The sequence below is a fragment of the Cydia splendana genome, chromosome 13 (assembly GCF_910591565.1).
Source record: "Cydia splendana chromosome 13, ilCydSple1.2, whole genome shotgun sequence".
Classification (NCBI taxonomy): Eukaryota; Metazoa; Arthropoda; class Insecta; order Lepidoptera; family Tortricidae; genus Cydia; species Cydia splendana.
Window position 1 is genome coordinate 17,623,011 of NC_085972.1, and position 22,264 is coordinate 17,645,274.

Genomic DNA, 22,264 nt, shown 5'->3' on the forward strand with positions numbered 1-22,264 from the left:
TATCACTTAACCTTAAAGTTAAGGGCTGACTTCTAAATATATATATTTTCTCTCTAAAATAAAGAGCTATTTGTCCATGAAGGAATACATGAAGGGAGACCTTCCTATATCGCTGAAACGCAAATTCATGGACATGTGTATTCTTCCGATCCTCACCTATGGCGCTCAGACTTGGTCTTTAACTAATGCTCAAAAGCTTTCCCTCAAGGTTTGCCAGAGAGCGATGGAGCGCAGTATTCTTGGTGTCAAATTGACTGACAAAATCAGAAATTCCATCTTGTGCTCCAAAACCAAAGTACCTAGCCAACGTAGCCCTGACAGCCGCTAAGCTTAAATGGGACTGGGCCGGACACATCTGCCGTATGCCAAACGTCTTGTGGGCCAAAAAAACTACCGAGTGGACACCAAACATAGTGCGGCGTCACGGCAGATCTCGAAGGAGATGGCGGCACGATCTTGACGTCTTTCGGAAACATTGGCCTAATGTTGCCATAGAACGAGACGCGTGGAAGAAAAAGAGGGAGCAGGCCTTTGCCCAGCAGTGGGACACAACAGGGGCCAAATTCGACACGTACTTATCTGACATTTGAAATCCACTTCATATCCTCAGTTGATTGTATCGCATGTTCGTCGAATCGCATTCTATCGCAAACATGCGATCGAAAAAATAAGTAAGAAAAAATCAACTTTGTTTTATTACTACTATACGGTTTATTATAACTTTGAACTCGGGGTATGTCGGTTACGTCGGTTTGGTTTCGTTGTCACCTAACTGTGGATTGCTAATGTCAAATTTTGACAGGTGTGGATACTATCGCTAGACTTTTTTGTCCATGGGCTTGGGCACCATCTTGGAGTTTTTGACGTGCGAAAGGGTATTTTATAGCATAGAGTAAAGATTTTTTTTTAGTATATACGTTTACAGGAATTAATGACATCTTGTGAGCGATAGATGAACTAACGCGCTATTCACGGTGCGGCGGCGAGTAGTGGAACTATACGTGACAATTTCCATTAATCAAAAGGGGACTACACTGTTGATGGTCGATAAAGGCTATTATTAATTGAATTTTAACAGCACGAACGCCTTATTGACAAGCGTTCTTTTTGTTAAACCCACACCTATACGTCAAATAATGCTCGCTCCACACATTCACCTATGAACGCTCAAAAATGCTTATTCACGTTCATAAACCAAGTTGTACTTTAACCATATTTAGAAAAGTCCGTTTTTTATTACTGGGTGGAATTAGGGATGAAAATCCCGGAAAAAATCAAATGCTTATCGATCATTTCACAAAATTTAGTTTTTCCGGTTTTTTTCCAGTTTAGGATGACTCATGTTAGACCGGGCTGTGGCCGGGCCGGAGCTTCCGGAGCTTCGTTTTCTATGCAAAGCGTTATGTCATCACCATGCAGGGCTCGGGAATGGCACGGTGCGGGCCCGGCCCGGTCTTGCTATGTGCAAAGCCCTGACCCCCCGGAGTTTCTTCACAATTTTCACTATGATATTGATGCATCAAGGTGATTTGTTTACAGTACCTATGTTTACAGATGGCCTACCGCAAAACGCGTTAATCGAAATTTCGTTGTCTGCCTCTCTGTCGATCGAATGGCCAAGAGTGATAGGCCCTGGGTTGTGCTATTATTATTAACACTTTAACTGTCCCTCGCCTTCACTACTGACATGGACCGATACGTCCGTGCATTACAGGTAATGCACAAATACAAATAGTTTGACGGTGCATGTCATGTAATGCACTGACGGTAACGCCCTCTACGCAGGGTTTTGCGTAATATTGCCTATTTCCTGCCTCAAACTACAGTGCGACAGAAACCAGTAGAAAGCAAAATGAGGGCGCCACTTTCTACGTTACTATCCCTTTTTTGACGTAAAATGCTTAAACATGGCAACAATTTAGTATTGAATATTAATAGTTCCAGTTTATTTAATTTCTACTATTTTATGTCGCACTATACCCAAAGGCACTAACTACTGAAATAATACAATAGTACTCTTTGTATATATATTTTTTATAATAAACTGAACGGGCATTGGCTCTAGTCACACCTGATGGAAAGTGAAAACAGAGCCTAAGATGATGGAGCTTACCGGCTCAGTAAGTAATAGCCTATTCACTCTTGCTTTAAAGAGACCGAGGTCAAATTTCCCAGGAAACACAGATGACGGAAGCGCATTCCATTCCTTAATCGTCCTTACCAAAAAAGATGAGGCAAATCGTTTTGTGCGGACAAATGGAATATTAACAACGAACGGGTGCATTCGCTCCTCGCGCCTGGACGTCCGGAAAGGGAAAGCTGGGATCAGGTCGTGCAATTCTTTTGCGCACTCCCTAGAAACACCGATAGACATGTAACTCGTCGGCGATGATATGAACAAGACTTTGTAACTTTGATTTGACAGCCATCGCCAAAAAGTATATGAGCCCGGCGCTCTATCGAGTCCAGGGCTGCCAGCTGATACTTGGCGGAACCGTCCCATAGGTTGCAGCAGTATTCCATGCACGAAGGGACCTATGCTTGGTGCCGCCTCACCTTAAATATTAGGACATCAAGTTTCTTGGCAGCAGTCCTGAACTCAATAGTCGACCCGAAATTTAGGTTGGATTATTATTGTTCTAATACAAAGGCCGCAATGAGATCATAGAAATGATCATATATATGGAACCCTATTTGATAGCAATCCTACAATTATGATCATACACGCCAAATTTGTTAAAATTGTGTGTGGTACTATACAGCACGTCCACGGATGATTTTATTATTTCTTTTGCGGTACATATTCATGAAACGAAATGTACTTTTATGTACTAATGTTTTTAAAAAATGTACTCGCACGGTTTTGGCATAGCGACATACAGGTCGTGGTCGTGCTGGGTAGATACTGCCTGGCACGACCACACTATATTTATGGTTAATTTAATGTCAAATGAATACAAAACAAATGTACTCAAATTGTACTATGTACAAGCACATCAAAATGTGACAGTCATACTGCAAAAATCGCTGTCATGATTAAATAAGAGCACCGTGAACAAAGTTTTGTACGGTGCTCTAAAAAGGTGAACCTAAGGGCTGATTTAGACGGCGCGCGAACTCGCATGCGACTTTCATTACATTTTTTTTGATCGGCTGGTTGAAATAACTAAAATCTCATGAGAGTTCGCGCGCGCATAATGTCTAAATGTGGGATCATCAATGTAAAGGGACCTTATTGTCGATGGCGTTTACGCCGCACTGCGACGAGCAGCGTTGTATTTGTATCGGAGCATCGTTTATAATGGCGGAAACGATGCCACCAGCCGATCAAAAAAAATGTAATGAAAGTCGCATGCGAGTTCGCGCGCCGTCTAAATCAGCCCTTAGGTTCACCTTTTTTAATCATGACAGCGATTTTTGCAGTATGACTGTCACATTTTGATGTGCTTGTACATAGTACAATTTGAGTACATTTGTTTTGTATTCATTTGACATTAAATTAACCATAAATATAGTGTGGTCGTGCCAGGCAGTATCTACCCAGCACGACCACGACCTGTATGTCGCTATGCCAAAACCGTGCGAGTACATTTTTTTAAAACATAAGTACATAAAAGTACATTTCTTTTCATGAATATGTACCGCAAAAGAAATAATAAAATCATCCGTGGACGTGCTGTATAGTACCACACAAAATTGTTGTTATTACACCATCATCTGTAAATATGTAGTTAGTTAATAAATTTGTGTGTATGCCTACTAACATTCGTTGAAAGATTAAAATTAAAATGACGAAATTGATCCTTTGTTGGTCTTAAATCAATTTAATTTAATTTTTAATCATAGGGTAATTAAATAACAACAATTTTAACAAATATGGCGTGTATGATCATGATTGTAAAATTGCTTTCAAATAGGATCCCATATTATATTAATATGATCATTTATATGATAGTTTAATTAATTGCCTTGTATTTTTTAGAAATCATAATTGCCCCAATGAGGGTGCCATTGGACGGTCGACGCAGTCTTAACTAATAACATCTTATTGACATACATTCTTACATATCAAACGAGAAAGAATAAACATTTTTTTTAATAGGTAGGTAGGTAGGTAGGTAGATAGGTATATCTTTCTTTGACGTGGCTGCTATAGTCTTCAGGATTTGATTTGCCGTGTGATCATCGCTTTCCGGTTGCAACTTGATGCCATCGAGGAATGTCCATAGTATATATATGAAAAAAAAAATTATAATACCATTCATTGTATGACAATACCTTCTACTACTAGAGGGCATTCCGGGAGTGGGCAGTCAACGTTAAAAAATGTTCAAACGCTGGAAAGTGCAGGGGTCAAAATGTCCATACGGAACCGGCTGTCTATGCAACTAGACGTAACTAGACGGAGCCCCGCGAAGCGATATTTCTCGGCGGTTTGCCCTTCGGGCATCTGAAGCTACCTAACGAACCTAACCTACCTACTTTTTGCCACATAGACAGCCGGTTCCGTATGGACATTTTGACCCCTGCACTTTCCAGCATTTGAACATTTTTCACGTTGACTGCCCACTCCCGGAACGCTAGAGGGCACCTTTAACCTTCTTTTGGCAGTGATAATAATATATCCTTACAAAAATAGGTTAGGTGTCTAATTGTGTATCAATGATATTTTCAGTGGCTCATCTCTGTAGCTTACTGTTATATATATGTTAGGGCTCGGCTTCCTTTTGAGCGCTAATCGTGGTAACTCGTAGTAGGAAGGCTGAGGTCTTCGTTGTAGAAAAGAAACTTCGTTGTAAAATACTCATATTTATCGTTTATTTATAACTTTACACAGCACACTTTTTAAACTATCAGCACTTTAGCTATTTACAGTAATATTAGTAGCACCATCGTACAATAAATGACAATAATACACTTATAGGACACTTTTTGTCAGCATAGGCTGTTAAGGTCTTACTGCTAAGGTTGCTCAGATAATAATGGTCGCTTTAATGAGGTGCAAGGCCTTTTATTAGACCATCGCCCCTCCAATCTCGACCACTTCCACCTGTTCGTCAGGTGAGGTGGGCTGACCGGTAGTGGCGTCACAATTGTTTAATTATTTTAACTAAAGTAAAATTGGGAAGTTCAATCACCTTACTTTTTATAAATGAACACAAGTAAATAAGAATGCGGTATTATTACTCTTATTTTTGGAAAGCCGCTAACACGGCCATACTGACCAGTGGCTCGTGCTCAGAGACACTTAGTGTTCGTATTAATTAAGTTGTAACTAGTAAAAGTACAGATTGATTTAAAACAATTACAACGGCTCATTGAGTTTACTGCTTGATTTGTATGTCAGATACAGCAGGTATCATATTGTTATTTTTTTTTTATGAATTATCGATTATTTTAACTTATGTTAACAAAGATTCAACATAATTAATGTTTCTGTCTTATGTACGATCATGATTTTTTCTTATGATTTTAGATTAATGTTACATTTAACTGTAAATGAATTACACTTGGAAATAAAAATTAAATGTATTTTAAACAGTGTAATAAAATTATTGTTTAGTTCCCGCTAACACGGCTATTTATGACTTTTGCTTCGGTCATTCTGACATCAAGTGATAATTCAAAAATAGAATTGATCCTAGGGGTTTGAATGTTTTAATTATTTTCAATCCATTTTAATTCACAAGTACTTTAAAAAAGAAATTTACTTGCTTGTACCTTTAAATTAATGTTGGTTTTTTATTTTTAATATTTTTTTGTATGTTTTTATTTTTGCCAAAGGAAAAATGAGTTTACCGACGCTTCGGAAAGGCTCTGGTGGAAAAGAAGCGCCAAGAAAAACCTCCCGGTTGCCTTCTTTTATAATGCATTTAGTTAAGTTTTTATGTACCTAAGTGTAGTTTTTTTGACATCTTTTGTCGGTTAATACCGATTATTACGATTGATTAAATTTGCTGAATTGTAAATCTTGGGTTTAGTTATATTTAGTGACACTACGCAGCATACTTCCTATTTACTAAAGGTAAGTGAAATTCTATTAAAATTAGTTCTTTGGTATCTAAAGTGATTAAATGATCATAATTTGTTTATGGAATTTATTGATTCAATATAACTCATTAATATATGAGAACCAACCATGAAGTTTAACGCTTCTAAACAAAGACTAAGTAAGCATCATAAGCTTTACATAAGATGAGAATACTAAAAAAAAACTGTGGTTTAAAGTCTCCACCTCATCCAAAAAGCGTTAATGATCAATTTAAAAAATAAGAAGAGAAACACAACACTACACAATGGATTTGCACGATGGGGTAGTTTAAGTGCTTTTAATTTAATATTATATTATCATAAAAGCTATTTTAAATATTTTCTAATAGAAGCTGTTATTAATTTGTTTAAGTTCAAATTAAAGCTATAGTATTTCTTTGATGTTTGGAATGATAAATTGTTTGTATTATTGTTTATAAGTACTATTTAAATTTCTGTACTTTATTTCTTAACTCATATTACACATGAAGACCAAACACGAAGTTGAACCTGTCTTGAACGTTGCTAAACAAAGATTAACTTGAATTTAGGATGAGAAGGATCAATTGATGAGCCGAAACTCGTGCTCGAGTAATCGGTTTAAAAATAAGGAATGCTCAGTTAATTTACCAGCCCAGTTGTTGTACTAAATCTGTATGACCGATCCAACAAGTGGCAGATAAAATAAAGTCTGAGCTTAGGGAACCAGTTAGTTGGACGGCCCAGTCACTGAAGCCCTTCAGATTCGTTACAGCAAGTGGCCGGCAGACTATGGTTCCCATTTATTGAACGGCCCAGTTATTGGATTAATCCCTCTGAACCATCCATATATTTAAGTGGCAACTTTTATCCTTTTAATGGCCCATTTGTTGGAGTAGTCCCTCTGAACCATCCAAACAAGTGGCAACTGTTTATACTTTCAAATCTTTCAATAGCCCAGTTACTAGACTAGATCCTTCTGATGAATCTAAGTAAGTGGCACACACATTACTTAACGGGGTTGTTTTTATAGATAGTTGTTCACGTAGGATCTTAAATTGAATTTGCAAAAATTATACAATAGTAAAAGTTCAAAAAGCGATATTCACTCAATCACTCTGTTCGGATTTTTATCTTGTGTGGAATTTTCATATTTTCATTCATGACTGAATATTACCTATGGCATGCTAAAGGGTTTTTCCAAAAAAAAATCATTATGTGGTTGGATTGGTAATAAACGGTATTCTTCATTAAATGGTCTCTACTTTTTTTTTGTAATAAGTATCATTATAGCAAAATATTGGCTGTTTTAAAGAGACGACAATATTGTGGTTTTGTACTTTGTCCTTAATGAATCGATTTATGATTTGTCATTTTGTGTTACCATGTAAAGGACATCTGTCAGATTTGGATTGGCTTCATGATAATTTGTAACTTGATAAGTAACTACTACTATTGTAACTAGTACCTAGTGTAGTTGACTAATACGAGATAAGTAATCATAAATCACAAGTACCTACAACTTATCATTATGTCTCCTCTGATCACTTGAATCATTGCTACTTAAATACGTACTTACATAACGTTAAGTTTAATCACTCGTAAATTAATGTCTCTTTTGCATCTTTGTATTTAAATCGGTTTCCTCCTGTTGTAAATCCTGATGTGTGTTAGAATCCAAAAGCAGGGCGGCGCCACAACAACACGTACTTCTACAACAAAACACAGAAATCTGAGGCTACTATTTATCACACATGTTATTTCTATTAATAAAATATTAATTATTTGCTTAACGTACAACTAATGTTATTACAGTACATACAAATAAAGTATGATTAATACTGATCACATGTACCTATATATTTTTTTTTAATTTTGTTTATATATATGAATGAAATGCATAATGATATTCATAACATTGCCATATATTAAAGTAAATGTATTTGGAGGTGATAACTTTTAACAACAGTACAGCTACTTACACCGTGAAATGGATCGTAGTTGAGCAAAGTAAAATAAGCAGAATTTTGACATTTCTACGTACGTTTTGGTTGTACCGTTTTATTTAAACGTTTGACTTTCAAGCTGTATTCTGATGGATTTTACTGAGAGATATTGATTTACGCGGTATACTAAATGTGCATCAGTTATGTAATTTGATATTATGTTACTTATTGTGGATTAATTTTCAAAATTCATACTTAATAAATTGATTCGAAAATATGCGATAAAAATTTGATAATTATGCAACGATTTCGCTCGTAAAGTATGGCGAATTACTAATAAACGTAATATATTAATTCACGTAGAATAAATATTTTGTTAGCGTTGTATAGAATAAATGATATTTATTAACAAGAAAATATGTTTAATTTCTTCATCACCCTCATCATAATATCAGCCCTTTATCGCCCACATATTTAATGTATTCTAAAACTGGTTTCGAAATAAATGTTTAAAAGTTGTCCGTTAAATTATCTTAATGTCATTCATAAAAAAAAATCAAAAAGCTTGTAATCACGGTTACAAATAAGATTGAATAGGTATTACTTTACTATTATCATTCAAGTTAGCAATTCTAGGATTATGTGGGTAGATAACTTGTTTGAGCTATGTGCCTTCATAATTCCATGTTAAATGTTTACTTAAATGTGAGTGGCTGGCGATGTAGTGATATAAAGTTACATTATCTCTTTTTATCATTAGTTTTTGCTTTGTTGTGATAGATTTTGATTGCTTTTATTACTCGATTACTGTGTGACTTATTGTGTTTATACGGAATTTAGAATGCATTACAAGAATAACAACCACTGGCGATGATTTTAGTAAGTTTTCTTTGTATAGATAAGTATTAAGATGTCCCAGTACCATTTTTGTGGTTACTTTAAGTATATTTAATCACAACGCTCATCGCACATGCATTATTTTTTTTCTAAAATAAATCAATTCAAACTTAAAATTTGTCAAAATGAAAGCGTCTCACCAGATAATATTGTGTACAACAACATTTACTAAAACGTTAACCAAATGAGTTACTGCTCGTGTCGTAAATTGGCCACCGATAATTGGCAACACGTTGATTCTTCTTCGGTTGTTGAATTGTGTTTTAATGTATGCAGCAAATATAACTTGTTGCTCATCCAATCCACATGGCGTTTCAGGTTCTCTTGCGCACTTCTGATGTTAGGGCTCGGCTTCCTTTTGAGCGCTAATCGTGGTAACTCGTAGTAGGAAGGCTGAGGTCTTCGTTGTAGAAAAGAAACTTCGTTGTAAAATACTCATATTTATCGTTTATTTATAACTTTACACAGCACACTTTTTAAACTATCAGCACTTTAGCTATTTACAGTAATATTAGTAGCACCATCGTACAATAAATGACAATAATACACTTATATGACACTTTTTGTCAGCATAGGCTGTTAAGGTCTTACTGCTAAGGTTGCTCAGATAATAATGGTCGCTTTAATGAGGTGCAAGGCCTTTTATTAGACCATCGCCCCTCCAATCTCGACCACTTCCACCTGTTCGTCAGGTGAGGTGGGCTGACCGGTAGTGGCGTCACAATTGTTTAATTATTTTAACTAAAGTAAAATTGGGAAGTTCAATCACCTTACTTTTTATAAATGAACACAAGTAAATAAGAATGCGGTATTATTACTCTTATTTTTGGAAAGCCGCTAACATATATACTAGCTTTTGCCCGCGACTTCGTCAGCGTGGAATTATTAATTTAGGTAGGTAGCTATTATTTTATTCAATCAGTTAAAGGGTGATTTCTTGAATGAAAATAACTCTTTGTCGTTCCCCGGGAGTCAAACTATCTCTATTCTATGGTGTACTTTCGTTTGGGCCAAATACCTTTTGCCAAATTTCACTTCCCAACAAACTTATCGCAATAGTTTCATTTCCCAAAGGAACCTTTAGCAAAGTTACACTTCGCATATAATTTATTTGGTCAAATTATCACTTGGCATGATTTTACTTTGTCAAATGTTGTTAGGACAAAAAATTATTTAGCAAACGATTTTTATTGACTAATATTATATTCCAAAAAAGCCGTTAAGTGGGTTAGGTTAGGTTTACAGAAACGAAATGCTACTAGAAAAGTGGGTTTGTTTAGGTTCGAACTGCGATCCTCACAGAACCGAACTGCTATCAGAGAAGTGGGTTAGGTTAGGCTAGAACTAAGACCCTTACAGAAACGAAATGCTACTAGAAAAGTGGGTGGTTTTACCTCCTTTTCTACATAGTGCACCATCTACAATAATCTTTCACCGGCCCCCATAGAAATCGGTATTTTTTTTCTTAAAAATTATAATGTTTATGGTTCAACTAATCACATCCGTAGGGGGAAGCGGGGCAGCTTGGTACACCTTTTTTTGAAATCGATTTTAGGCCTCAAAATGAACTCTAAACACTTTGATACATTACATGGGACACTTTGATACATCGTTTTGGGGTACTTTGGCACGTGAATCAAAGTGCCCCGTAAGTGTTTCAAACTGCCCCGCAGAGCACACTTTACAGATCAACTCAGTTAGCTGACCAGTAGTAAACTTTTTAAACATTACAAAACATCTATTAAGTGCGGTGCTATTAGAACATACTACAGTTATGTCAAAAATGCATTTAATTCGGTCGACCGCGGTGCTCTGTTAGCAGAAGTAAAAAAAGAGCTACCAGAACTTTACAAATACATTTGGCAATGCTACGGAGCACCTTCAAAATTACTTTTTGGAAATGATATTATCTTGTCAAGTATGGGCTGCCAACAGGGAGATCCGCTTGGGCCTGCCATTTTTAGTTTGGTCATTCACCCCATCATCTCTAGTCTAAATTCAAAATTCAATTGTTGGTACTTAGATGACGGCTCCCTTGGCGGAGACGCACTAACCGTACTACAAGATATACAATCTATCATAGATAAATTTTCGAAAATCGGGCTTGCATTAAATTTCACTAAATGCGAAATTTTTATTCCAGATCACGTTCCATTGAATACAAAAATAGATATACTAACAAATTTTAACGCAGTTTTACCTAATATTTCCGTTCATTCAAAAACATCCCTCACCCTTTTAGGCTCACCAATTTTTGACGAATCAATCGCACCCGTCATTAACTGTAAATTAAATTTATTCAATAATACATCAGACCTCCTATTTAAAATAAATCCCCATATGGCTCTTTTCATCATTCGTTTTTGCTTATTTACACCCAAATTTATGTATTTACTCCGCAGTTGCCCAATTTGGAAATTTCCGTCCATCCTGTCTTCCATAGACTCCTCCCTTCAGGCAAGCCTTTCCAAAACACTGAACATTCATCTCGACAATAGTTCATGGACCCAAGCGGTTCTACCCATAAGGCTGGGTGGACTGGGCGTTCGCACTTCGGCCAGTTTGGCTCTACCCGCGTTCCTGTCCTCAGTATACGGCTCGCTATCTCTCGTCGGTATTATTTTAAACCTTCCTCAGATACCTGACGATGAGATAGCGAATCTAAGTGAGGCCAGGGAGGCCTGGTGTGAGTCGTGTCCGGGTGAGGACATCCCAGTCGCCCGTCACATTCAGCGGGCTTGGGACTCCCCTCCCTTAAAAGCAGCTCATACCACACTTCTTCAGGATAGTCCGGACGACTTCGAACGTGCCCGAATTCTAGCCGTATCAGCCCCCGAGTCGGGCCATTGGCTACGAGCACTCCCTTCCCGTCAAATAGGCACCGTTTTGGACCCAAGTAACTTGAGAATAGCTATATGCTTAAGGCTTGGGTCCAAAATATGTGTCCCTCACACTTGCGCCTGTGGCAAAAACGTCGATCAGCTGGGCCGACATGCATGGCCTTTCATGCCCCAAAAGCGCCGGCCGCCTATTTCGCCACGGTACCATCAATGATTTGGTCCGTCGGTCGCTTGCCACCGCGTCTGTGCCTGCGATTCTCGAACCCGCGGGCATGGCGAGGGACGATGGCAGGCGCCCCGACGGGGCCACATTGGTGCCGTGGAAACTAGGTAGGGCCCTGGTGTGGGACGCAACGTGCGTAGATACCTTCGCACAGTCCCATATCCAGGCGACCCGCACCCAGGCCGGCGGCGCGGCTGACCAGGCCCAGGTTCTCAAGCGCCGCAAATATTCGTCCTTACTTAAGGACTACGAGTTTGCGGCGCTCGCGGTAGAGACACTGGGCCCTTGGTCAGCCGACATGCAGGCCTTTGTGAGGGCCCTGTCGGGGCGGCTGATTGACGCCACAGGGGACCCCAGAGCTGGCGCGTATTTCTCGCAACGAATCGCCCTGGCGGTTCAGCGAGGAAACGCCGCCAGCGTAATGGGTACCATGCCACAGGCGGACCTGCTAGAGGGGGTATTCTTTTTATAATTAGGTTTTTATTTTATAGGTAAGTTTCTTTTATTTTAGTTTTAATTTTAATTTCTTTGTAGTTTTAGTTTGTTTTAATAAGTTATTTTATATTCAATATGTTACATTCGTAAGTTAAAGTTAATTATGTTTGTCATGTTGGTATATAGTTATTTCGGCGTTTTTTTACACGAAGTAAAATAAAAAGTGCTGACAACCAGTTATTAAGCAGGTGCACTAAAACTACAAAAAAAAAACTTTTAATGAAATCAGTGTCAGTTTTTCACAAAAAGCTACCTTGGTTGTTGGTTGTAACAAAAAAACTGGCAGGGGCACTTAGATACACTAGAGGGGCACTTTGACATGTTCAAAACTGCCCCAATCTTTATTGTACCAAAGTACCCCAATGGTCAAATAAATGAAAAATATACTATTAAGTATTAACAAAAAGAATAGATAGTATAGAGGGGTCCTCTCATTGTAAATTTTGTAGTCACAGTAAATTTACTGCCATCTATCGACACACGACTAAAACTCAAAATGAAAACGTATAAAGTTATCAAAAAATGTATATATATGGATAAATTATTTTATTATTTTTATATCATTTTGATCCATGTTCATTCAACTAATATCTATGTGTTAAAATTGTTAAATATGAAACGGTGTCGTCACGCCATCTAGCCGAGGATAGGCTAAAGGTGTGTGCGCCATCTATTCGAGAATGACTTTTGCTTCAATTCCGAGGCACGTTTTTTCCTTAGACTTTATTCGTCTTATACGAAGTTAGATATGTCTTTGGTATTAAGTACTTTAAAATAATAAGCTTACTCTATTACTGAATAAACGTACTAAGCGCTCATTATGATGTTCATCCGGTAAAGTCTAAAATTTCGCACCACAACTCGATTAAAAAATCATAATTTATTTACTATGCGACCGCGGAAACACGTTTTCACGCACTAAGCGGCAACGGCTGGCAGGAGAGATGTGCCGAAGCTGGTACCTCACTCACATATACAAAGCCACGTTTTAGTGTTGCAGAAGGTGAACATAAGTTTTTAGTTAAGGAATTAGTGTGGGTGTTCAAAACTGCCCCTTGTGCCTATCTGCCCCGCTTCCCCTCTATGCGTAAAACATAACCAAAGGTCGGGATTAAGTATTTCAAATAAAACAAAAATAAAAATATCTATTGGTATGTAAATTGTATCCCATGCAATGTTATGCTTATTTTACTAAATAATACTTGGTAAAATGAAACTTGTCCAAGTAATTATTTGCTAAACAATAACTTGCCAAAAAAGACTATTGCTAACTGAAAAATTGCGATAAGTTGTTTTGCCAAACATTTTTTTGGGAAATGATAATTTGGGAAACATAGTTTGGGATGTGATACTTTGGGAAACGTTTTTGGCCCATTCGTTAGTAAACCCTATTCTATACCCAACTAAATCGTGCACCAGCGCCGGTACTACACCGCGCGGGCGGGACAGTTCCTATTGACAAAGTTTGTTGTGCAGTTGGTGTTAAGTCCCCATACAAAACACCACCCCTTTAAGGGATGATTTCTGGAATAAAAACTATCCTATGTCCTTCCTCGGGACTCAAACAATCTCTATACCAAGTTTCAAATAAATCGGTTCAGCGGCTTAAGCGTGAAGAGGTAACAGACAGACAGACAGCCACACTTTCGCCTTTATAATATTAGTATGGATGGACATGCACTAGTTCAAGGACGTGTAAGGGCCATTTTATTAGGTCATTACCTATGAAATTGGCGTTTTGTTCGGAGAATTTCAACGAAACACGAATTTCCATACAATTAATTTTGCGGATATTTTTTTGATGGCTAATTCAAACCAAACAAAATTTTTCCAGTAATTTTTGACACCTTTAAGGTATGTTTTCAATATCTCCATTTCTTGAAAATTGGTACCATTAGAAAAATATAAGTAATTTTAATACTCGAACCGACAGCACATGAAAAGACCTATTTTCAAGGCTTAATTCTGAACACTTAACAATAAAAAATAACAATTAATTGCTGTCAAGCAGTTTGGCGAAATCATATTGTAGTTTTATTGTAATTGTGTATAAACTTTTGTAAAAAAAAAAAAAACTAGGATCAGACTTATATCTATGAACAAAAACGCCAATTTCATAGGTAAGGACCTAATATTTAAAGGTGTCCCATACACTTTCTTTTTCATATTTGGGATTTTTTATGTTATTTCTACTCAGAATCATGAGCTTTTTTGATCCTAATAGGAGAAAAAAAGTGTCCCGAAATTTCCATAAAATTTTCGATCTTTACATTCCGTGACTGCCATACAAAGTCTATGAAAAATGGTACCGGAATGGAAATAAAAACCTTGGCACACTTTTTTTCTTCTATTAGGATAGAAAGAGCTCGTGATTCTGAGTAGAAATAACATAAAATTTCCCAAATTAAAAAAAAAGTGTAGGGGACAACTTAAATAAAATGACCCTGATAAGCGATAAGATAGAGATTCCGTGTCGGTAATAAAAGAGATAGATAGGTATATTAATAGTTGATCGCTGGCTGTTCACATTGCACGAGGACTCTCTTTAAAGTACTATGCCTTATGGGAAACAGTCGAAGAGATAGCTCAGAGCCGGAAACCGCTACCAACTTTTAGTATGTTGTTGCGCATGGTATTGGGTCTCCAAAACTGCCGGGAGACAGCGGCGCCGGCCATCTACTTCAGGCCTTCAGCGGAATGATATCATCAAAATGACTCCCGTCTCGTTGCGAATATTGCATATTGCACCCAAACTATACATGGCACATACACGTGTGGGGTATTAAATGAAAGCTAATGAAATATTCTATACTTCATTTATACAGTGTGTACCAAAATATACAACAGTTTAAGAGCTATTTACAAAATAAACAAAATGAGGTAAAAAAATATTCGATTATTTGAATTTTATAACCAAACCAAAAGTCGGACGTTAAAGAAATGTACTACAACATTAAAGATGACATCTCAAGGCATACACTGATATCAAAAAAATCCAAATTTGACCAAATATGTGGAAATTATGAAATGAAATGTATTATAAGTCACCTAAACATTGTTTGCAGAAAAAAAATATGGTTTAAGAGCTATAAACACAGGAATACCATTTTTTATGAAAAAAGTAGGTGTATATCGATTTTATAGCTAAACCACAGAATAAATGTGTCGCTTAACTTCAAACTCGGGTAAATCCATTCGACCCTCTCAGCAAATATCTACCCTATTACCTTTTCTTAATACCAAAATCGCATAATCTGACAGATGGATTTACCCGAGTTTGAAGTTAAGCGACTCAAATAATAGTACTATCGTACAGAAAGGAAACTTCCTACAAAACCGAAGTTTGACAGCGGTTCAGGGTCGAATCATGCTATCCCTTTCTAATATATGGCACTATCTCTTTGTGCTATTTAGGGTTGTCAAAATTCAAGTGATTATCTTATCTGTGGTCGTGCATGCAAAAGGAAGTCAAGTGGTGCCAACCCTAATAATTGCTCGGAGCAATGCTGAGCCGAGCGGAGCCGAGTTTGGCCGAAGTCAGGAGTTTCGCACCCCTGGCTAAACTAAAAACGTTAATAAAATGTTGCGTATAATATTAAAGAAACCAGTTATTCAACTATACATTACAATTTAAATTTTAAATTTCCGATAAAAACTGTGAAAGTTGTAGAAAAAAAACTAAAGCGCGCCAACAATTCTACTATTTTTGTATTTGTATTTGTACAATTCTATCTTAATGCGCTCTTATTATGCAAAGAATTGTTCTAATTATCGAGTATTAAATGAAAGGACATTACATAAAATACATGAAAACGACATTTTCGACTGGAATCTTAATTTATAAATTGAATTTGCTTGTTAAACAAGCAAACGAACTGTACCTTCCTCCTTTGATAGTTGGTTAAAATGTGGCTTTTGTCACCTGGGCTACAAACACGAATGAATTGACACCTCGTTTATTAAATCAGTTCAGTAGTTTCATGTAAACAGTACATGCACGCATAGACAGCAAATTCTGCCGTAGTTGAGCACAAGATTAAAATTAATTAGACCTTTATTATCATTGCCTGGCACTACAAATATAAACTATAAACTCTGTGCGGAAAGAGAAGAGTCGTGGAACATAAGGGAATCAATACATTCTATGAGTCGTCTCTCTCCGCACAGACTCTAAGAGAAATAAAAAGCAGTAGGTAGTACATCATTTCTCTAACATTGAAACCCTCAGGCCATAGAGTAACTGTTAGGGGCTTAGCGGGCGTCGCCTCTATGAGTTAGCAAGATGCCTTATGGAGGTTTCAAATGACCAGAGGGCTGACCTGTATGTATTTCAGAGGATCAGAGGGAAAATACTGCCAGCCTTCACAGCCTTGAAGCCCTTGCAACACTCAAGATTCCACTTTTCGAACTACTCGCTACGCTCGTAGTTAAAATTTGCTTCTATAAAAGGCTAATCGAGGCTGAATGAAGTAGATGGTCGGCGCCGCTGTTTCCCGGCAGTTTTCGAGACCCAATGCCATGTCCAACAACATACTAAAAGTTGGTAGCGGTTTCCGAATCTGAACTAAATTCCCATAAGGCAGTGCACTATTACACTCTTTACTCGCAGCGATAAAAGCTGTCAACGATAAAATCGCTCAGCGGTAGGTACTCGCTAAGCGATGTTCGCTTGGCGGTCGGAGAGACAATGCAACTAGAAAAAATAGTCGTATTGTTTTACCACATCTATATCGATATTACTAACGAACCTCTGTAACTCGAAAAAAAAGAAACTGTATTTCTACGTTTCTATAATTACCTGCCTAACACGAATTTTTAATGTGTTTTTAAGACGAACAAAAACCTACAAGAACCTCTCTAAGTCGATGCCCTCTATAAGACGAAACCTCGTTAACACGAAGTTTTTGGCGTTTCCCTTGAGATCCGTGCTATCGAGGTTCCATTGTACTTCTATTCTGTGACTAAGGTTACAATACTTAATTCACGAAGGCTGATATTTCCTTGTAGACCTTGTTAACCTTAAATACAGTGTTTAAAACGTCAAACTCGCATTCGACCACTCGCTTTATAGCCGGGCGACAAAACTATCAGAAGTAAGTACCAGAACTATACTCGCTTCTCGCTGCTCGCGCGCCATCTTATTTCTAGTTTTTACTGTTTTTAGCTCCAATCGCTTCTCGCTCATCGTTCTTGGTGAAACCAGTGCCAGTCCATTGAACCTTAAAAAATAATATATTATATTTACATTTATAACAGGAGGTACTATAAATATACCAATTATTTTACACTACTGAAAACTGCAACTAAAACGTTCGATATGTTTCGGAAATGTTTGGGCACAGTCATTTATAAGGTCAAACATGCCTCCCATCACCCATCCAATTAAATGAAATGTTCCGTATGGTGTATGTATAACTGTATACAGGTGTATAAAGACGGGCCAATAACAACTGCTTTGTAGGTATCTATTGTTTTATTTTTGAAGATTCTCTACCTAAACCTACGTAAAATTGACACCAACTACGCCATTTTTGGTACTAGCATCCCGCCCCGGCTCCGCACGGGTTACAATACCTTAACAAATCATACACCTAAATCTTCTTCAAGAATCACTCCGTTGATAGGTGAAAACCGCATGAAAATTCGATCCGTAGTTTTTGGGTCTATCGCGAACAGACACACAAACAGACGCGGCGGGGGACTTTGTTTTATAAGGTGGAGTGATTATATACTCGCTGTGGCCAAGGCTTTGCCCGTGTGGAATTTGGTCAATGTCTCTTCCTTCGTCTCTCCCCACCCGGGAGGATATAAATAATAAATAATTAAAAGCCTAAGCCCAAACACCTATTAAATACTTGGCATGGACAAGTTACATTCTGGTCTTCATGAAAAAGTTCCATTCACCAAATAGCACTGTTTAAATGCAAATGTAAATAAGTTTTTGGCAAAAATTTCATTTTTGGTACAAGCTTTTATCGCTGACTGTACTTTTCTTACGATAGACAACTAATACTCATCGAGACAATTCTAAAACCCCTACACACACACAATTAGGTTGCTTTGTTTCATCACAGAGTTCCTATGGCCACCTGCTGTCTCCATCATCAGATCAGTTCGACAGTACCATAATATTATTGTATTGTCATCAGAACTACATACAGCTGCCAATTTTCATGACGCTACGATCCTTGGAAGATGGTTAAATTAGTTACCTTAGATTCCATTACATAGTTAGTTACATTCAGGTCGACCTAATAAAAGCTTTAAAAAAAAATACTATCATCATTCAGGCCTTTAACATCTTGACAGATGATTTATGCAGCGTCTGTAAGCGAGGAACAACGTCTCTCGTGGCTGTATAAGCCAATGCGGGACCGGCATTTGCGACCGCATTTGTGGCAGTTGAAGCTGGGAGCCATGTCGGCATCATCATGTGGATTGTGCCTCTTTACGCGTTTTCGGGAAATGTTTCATGAAACCATGCTTTGTCGTGGAAAAAATATACTATAAGTACCTGTATATAAAAGATTTGAAAATCTTTGGACATACCTACTGTACAGTAAATAATAATCGTATTTACTTTATTCCTCTTCAACTCGATACCTCCACCCTTTCCCGAGATAAAGGGTCTTGACATACAGACGGACGGACGGACAGACGGACGGATGGACAGACGGAAAGACAGATAGACACACGGACGGACGGACTCACAGACGGACAGACGGATAGACGGACAGACGGACGGACGGAAAACGAATTGATCCTTAAAGAGTCCCGTTTTTTTCCTTTTGAGGTACCGGACCCTAAAAAATTACTTCTGCTTATCATAGCACTCTTCCTTTGGACATACTGTATACCTAGTAAATAATAATACTCGTATTTACTTTATTCCTCTTCAACTCGATACCTCCACCCGTTCCCGAGATCAAGGGTCTTGACAGACGGACGGACGGACGGACGGACGGATACACGGATAGACGGACGGATTCACAGACGGATAGACGGACAGACGGATAGACCCACCGACAGGCGGACGGACAACGAAGTGATACCTAAAGGGTCCCGTTTTTTCATATCTGTAGTTAATGCAAATGCTCTATTTGTCAAAGTAAATAAAATCTCTTCACACGATCAGGGTTTTGGGCATGTTTTGGGGGACAAAAACATGGAAATAACTTGGGTGCGCATGTTTCGGATAGATAACGAAATCCTAAAATACAGGCGGATAACACAAACAACCTACACAATATTATACTTAAGCAAATACCTTAATTAGTACATTTTATGTTGTTATGTTACTCTTGCGTAGGTATTTATTCATACTTTAGTAGCTTTCTATAAATAAGATCACTATTTTTTCTCTTGACATGTTTATTTTACTATTCGAAAAACATGACAGCGTCAAATATTTAAAAGTCGAAAAAAGTATATAATTACGTAAAAAGGCTTAAGATAATTAAGAAAAAACCGGACAAGTGCGAGTCGGACTCGCCCGTACGATGTTCCGTACTTTTTAGTATTTCTTGTTATAGCGGCAACAGAAATACATCATCTGGGAAAATTTCAACTGCCTAGCTATCACGGTTCATGAGGTACAGCCTGGTGACAGACGGGCGGACGGACGGACAGCGGAGTCTTAGTAATAGGGTCCCGTTTTTACCCTTTGGTTACGGAACCCTAAAAAAAGTAAAACCGACTTCAAGCCTTCATCAGCAGTTCCACTTTATCAAATGGCACTTTGTAACTGTAAATGCTTAGTTATTTAGTTGATGAAAATACAAAACTCGCTGTATGTATGCTTATAAGATTTGAGGAGTTCCCTCAATCCCTCATGGAACCTATCATCAGACTAAACCTTGATAAAAATGTTCTTTATAAATCTTACGGGCTTAGTAAACTTAACCAAGAGTACAAATCGCCAAAGTGAACTATGCATCGTTAAAGAGTTCCGTTTTAATCATCGTCAGCAGTTCCATTTCGTTAATTGTCACTTTAACTGATATAAATAAAAACTGAATGTAAATACCTACTTGCTTTATTGATGAAAACACAAAAAACGCTATATGTAAGGTAAACGGCCCCAAGTTCGTGTTAGTACGTTATTTCGTTAGTTTTGTTTCTGGCGCAAATAATAAGGAATTCAATTATTTTTTATTCTAATTATACATATGAAAACAATCTGTATTATTTAATCTCTTCAATAAAGTAATAACCAATATTTTAGTAATTAAACTGAGAGTAATACGACGGTCGAAACTGTCAGAGGGCCGCGAACAACTGTGTTGTATGCGTGCACTTTTATTAGGCGTAAGGTGCGCGCTCTCACTTGTTAAGCTTATAGGAAGGAAAAGCTAAACCCATTCGAATAAAAGTTTTTGGGAGTGTTTCTGTGGGTTCCTTAGTAATTGATTTGATAAGAAAAAAGATTGAATATATGCATAGAAATAACTTAAAATTGCAATAAATCGACTCACGAAATAGCGGTCATTTTATTTTTCGTGTGTCTCCTATTTCGTGCCTCTAACGAATCAAGGATTTTCTAGATACATTTTGAGTGCTTGTTTTTAAATATAACAACGAAGATAATTAAAAAAATAAATTAGTAAACAATTAATGTATTTCATGAAGTTTCGTATGAGCGAAATTCGGTATATGTTTTTTTCACTAGAATTCTCATAAAACGAGTTTGAATGTGACCCGAGTTAAAATGTTTAAGGTATATTCCACGTATATTCTCATATTAACTACTAGCACAATTTTATTTATTATTCAATTTATTTGATTTATTTTTGTGTATGTTTATATTTAACGTATAAGATAGTAAATTATTTTTTTGTAAATATTTTTTATTTTTTAATTTATTTTAATTTGTAATTTTTATTTTATTTATTTAAATAGTTTGGCTCTTAATCACGTATTAAAGTACCCATATGGTTTACAAAGTCTTAATTCAACCATTAAAGACGACGAGTACAAAAAACTTTAAGCTAGCTCTCAAATTTTTTTTTTTTTATATTATTTTTAATTTGACCATACAATTATTCGTAAGTAGGTAAGACCGTTAAATATAAATGATTATCAGCAAATTATCACCAATTACTCTAAGAAAACTTTATGCCGAAACAGGGGACACGAATTCACGAACTTAGGAGCTGACCTAAATTTGTATCACGAAATGGGAGCCAAATAAGAGGTTCACGACAAAATTCATATAAAATAAAGTTTCAACTAAAACCCTACAGTTTATACATTAAATTATCAACAAAGAACTAATATAACTTATTCAAAAGCTTTCAAGGTAATGATATGCTTAGTAATATTTAAAAAAATATACAAACTCTCAACTCACTCTCAAGAGCCTTAACCTGCCGAAACAGGGGCCCTTTACCTTATGCCTATAAGATTCGAAGAGTTCCGTGGATTCCTCATGGATCCCATCATCAGAACTGGGATAAAAACGGGACCAACTTGGAACTATGTATATACTTCCAAACTAAAAACTAATTTTCCAAATCGGTTCACCACCACCAACCGGTTGAACTTGTAACCTAAGTAGAGGTTTACAAAATTAAATATACTTAAGGTCACTGTGGGCAAGACCGGCATACTTTTTTTTCACTTTGGAGTGATCTAGTTCCGTTAATTATTAACCTACATTAACGCTTGTAATCGCATACGATGAAGAATTTAATAACTAGTAGTTCGCCCCGAACTGAGAACTCGCGGTTAACCAAAAATTATATAGCGATTGACTTTATTGCACCTACTTAGGTACTCGTATAGTGACATAAAATAATAGAAAATAAATGAGGGCGCCAGTTTCTACGTAACTGTCACATTTTTGACGTAAAATG

General features: G+C 37.1%; 1 long non-coding RNA gene across 1 annotated transcript; it reads right to left on the reverse strand.

Moving 5' to 3' along the window:
* Nucleotides 1–2,015: 2,015 nt before the first annotated feature.
* On the reverse strand, nt 2,016–19,803 carry LOC134796256 (uncharacterized). Its single transcript, XR_010144902.1, has 4 exons — nt 19,678–19,803; nt 17,512–17,629; nt 4,066–4,202; nt 2,016–2,354 (listed from the first exon to the last, which is right to left on the reverse strand). It is a non-coding gene; the product is annotated as an uncharacterized LOC134796256 (long non-coding RNA).
* Between the last annotated feature and the right edge of the window lie 2,461 nt (nt 19,804–22,264).